Genomic DNA, 4,081 nt, shown 5'->3' on the forward strand with positions numbered 1-4,081 from the left:
GTAGCTTTTTTGTTGTTTTTTTCCTAGCCATTTTTTCTTAGCCATTTTTCTCCTTTATTTCTTGCTTTTTGTCTTTTTTGTTTCATTACCTCCTCGCCTTTTACAGTACTTCTTCTCTCCTTGTTTTTTCTTTCATTTTTCTCTCCATTTCCTACTCCTTTTTACTACTTTCTTACATTAGATCTTATTTCCCCCCATATTTTTACTTCTTTCCTTCTTGTCTTTCTCTCTTTTTTTTTGTTTTCTTTTTCCCGAGCTTTTCACTTATTTAAAAAAAATAATAAAAATGTTTACCCTTTTTGTCCCTTTTCCCGCTTATCTTTTGATTTTTCCTCTTCTGTTCATTTTTTCATTCTGCCTTTTTCATTTCCCCCACTCTTTTTTAAAGTATGTATATGCATTATGTTACATTATAATTGGTAGAATATAGATGAAAGCGACAAAAATCAATCCGAAAGGCCGTTTGGGAGCCGAAAGAGTCGTCCCGTTTTTGTGAGCTGAGCCGAAAAACACGGGTCCCTAAAACGAGACGGAATTCTCATCACTAGCGTGTGTGTGCGACCCCCATCTGGAACGTACCACCCATCGGCTCAAAAACGGGTTGGTTAAGTTGTTCTGATTAGCTCTAGCCTCCATTACACTTAAAAAGATTCCATAAAATAAACTGATACATTCAATGCAAAATCTACCGGCTTTTATTCCAATTTAAAAGTAAAGAGACGTTTAATCCCCTTAAGATACTTAAAACAGACTGTTTTCAGCCCAAAATACTGACAGTCAATGGTACGCTCCATCCAGATTCTGCTGTTTTTCTCCTCTTTAAGCAGATGTGCAGAGACTGAGGGAGCGACAGGGAGAGATTGGTGCAGCACTTTGAATGGGGGGAAAAGCAATATGGACGCCATGGGCACGCGCACCCACACACATGCACACGCAAATATATCACACCATTAACACTGACATGATTGTATATAGTTGAATGGATGGACACCTACACACAGTTCAAAAAGAACACTAGCAAAAGTGCGAAGAGAGATGATGTCACCGAATAGAAACCAAAGCCAAAGCATTAAAATTTAATACATAGAATGTTGTCATGTATGAATTTCTGTAAGGTGTGTCAAATGTGCCCTCTAGTGGCTGTGAGCAATATATTTTTTTCCAGTTTGACTCAATGCAAGAAAAAGTACTGCACAGAATATCAATTGTCAATGAGATTAATCATGTAAAGATAAATCATTTTCTGCATGTAATATTCACCCAACGATTGACCAGCTTGAGGTGTAGTCTGCTTTCAGCCAAAAATCAGCTAACCAATTACAATGAAAAGCAAAACAGTCCAAAATGTGAACACAAAATGGAAATTAAATCTGTCTTTTTGTTTGTTGATGATTTATGTGCGGATGTTGGGACAGTGTCCTCCATTAGCCCTGAAAACGTGTTTTGTTAAGCTATTAGAAAATGTGAGAACGTGTTAAAATGTTCTAAATTTTAGAATCTAAACCATGAAGAAATGTACATCCAGATCAATCAATCAATCAATCAATCAATCAATCAATCAATCTATCAATCTATCCATCCATCCGCCCACCGACCCTCCCAATCCAACCAACCACCGATCCAACCAACCAATCAATCTATCAAACAACCAATTGACCAATCAATCCATCAAACCAACAATCGACAATCAATTTTATCAAAAAATCCATCAAACCAATCAATAAATATCCATCCATCCATTTTCTTCACCGCTTATCCTCAGTAGGGTCTCGGGGGTGCTGGAGCCCATCCGAGTTATCTTCGGGCAGGGGACACCCCGAACTGGTTGCCAGCCAGTCGCAGGGCACACAGGGACAGAATTCGCTCGCTCATTCACACCTAGGGACAATTTTGACGGGCCAAATAACCTGACATGCATGTTTTTGGAATGTGGGAGGAAACCGGAGTGCCCGGAGGAAACCCACGCAAGCACCGGGAGAACATTCAAACTCCGCACAGGAAGGTTGGTAGCTGGATTTGAACCCATGACCTCAGAACTGTGCCGCACACGCGCTAACCGCGCAGCCGTGCTGCCTATCAATAAATGTATCTAAATTTATTTGTAAAGCACTTTTCAGGCAATGAATTGCAACTCAGATTTCTGTATAAAAACATTCAGTGTACGGTAAGAGAAGTAAAATACCCTCCTTTTTCACAGACATACAAAATGGTAAAAGTAAATGAAAAACAAAATAAATATCAAGAAAGATAAAATAATCGAATAAACAAACTCATGGCAAGGCAAGGACTAACCATGTGAGAAAGGGGACCTAAGGGAAGCTCCTCCATGATAAGGATGTCGGCAGATGGCCACAGGAGGGATTTTCCGCCAGATAACCACATCCAACCAGGGCGGAGGAGTGGCCCCCAACCCCACCCCCTACAGTCAAACACAAGGAAACACTGAAATTAAGAAAAAAACAACTAGAGCGAGTGAATTTCCCTACGGGGATGAATAAAGTATCTATCTATCTATCTATCTATCTATCTATCTATCTATCTATCTATCTATCTATCTATCTATCTATCTATCTATCTATCTATCTATCTATCTATCTATCTATCTATCGAACTAAAACATAAGTAAAGTATTTCTATTTCTGTTACACTATATCTGCTGATTACAAAATATAATTAGCAAGATTAGATTCGGATATTTTTTAGGCCAGCAGAGAGGGGCTTGGAGGCCCTCATGGCCCACCACTGCATCATACCAATACCAAATACCTATACAGTACCATGAGTACATAAAACCCCTTTCCTCTGCCAAAAAATAATTCTATTTTAAATAGTTACCTCTATATATAACAAATATATTTTCTTTAATATTGCAATTAGTTCTTGGAATTTGTATTCCTTTAAATTTTGGATGCCCGATTGTTAAGTTATTATTAGAGGGCAACCAATACTGGTGTCGGCTATCATTGTAACCAAAAAAAGCTGGTATTGGCATCAATACCTTGTATTGGTGCTCACCCCTCCTTACTCATTTGGCATGCTTAGTAAAGACCCACAATAATGCTCATCATGTACGAACTAGCAACCATGTTGTTGCTATCAGTAAATTGTATTTGACTGACTTTATTTCAATAGAAGATATTAATTCCATGTATTGCAATTCTATAAAGTTTCTTTGAATGCAGTTAATTGAGTTCAGCCTAAGATCCAAGATGTCATGATTACTCATTACACTCACCTGTGCCCGCTCGTTGACGCCAGCCGCTGCTGGTTACCAGATTGGTTCCCTCTCCTATTTAAACTCGGTGCTCTCACTCGCCCTTTGTCAGTCCGTCAGCGAACCTCTGTTTTCACAAGGCAAGTATTTTTGACTCTGACTCCCGTCAGTCCCGTTTTGTCACCCGGTTTCCACCTAGCCGTTCCTGATTTCACCGTTTGTCTCCTGCTATGAACCGCTTTTTGACCCCGAACACGTTCTGATCTCCCGTCCCGGCTAACGACCTGTTTTTCCATCTAACTACGCTACGATCTCCTGCTCCGGAAGATCTACTGCCGCGTTCTGAACACGCTCCGATCCCGTGAGCGGCTTGCTTTCTGCGTACAGTGAGCACCGGATCGCTGGCGCTGACTTTCCTCTATATTTCAATAAACTTGTGAGTAACGTTACGCATCTGGGTCCTCCTTCTGTTCTGGTCTTGACACAAGACTTCATCACAGACTGCTTCATCCCTGGTATATCGGTATCTGGTCAGAAGAATCATAACAGAGTGTAAATGTAAATGATAAGCATTTATAAAGCGCTTTTCAAGTCAATGAAGACCTCCCAAAGCGCTTTACAATGTGCTTTACACTTTTCCCTTTTACACACTAACCAATAGCAGCGTCAGCCATGCAAGACAACTACCTGCTATCGGGGCATTAGGGATTCAATGTCTTGCCCAAGGACACTTTGACATATAACACGGAGGAGCCGTGAACTGGTTCATAATGTGATTAAGTAGATACAGAAATCTGCACATATATACTGTATATTCAAACAAGCATTCCGACCCATATTTACTGTTTATCTCTGCCAGAGATAACA

This window comes from Urocampus carinirostris, chromosome 3 (genome assembly GCF_059441175.1).
Source record: "Urocampus carinirostris isolate Australia breed hairy pipefish chromosome 3, RoL_Ucar_1.0, whole genome shotgun sequence".
Lineage (NCBI taxonomy): Eukaryota > Metazoa > Chordata > Actinopteri > Syngnathiformes > Syngnathidae > Urocampus > Urocampus carinirostris.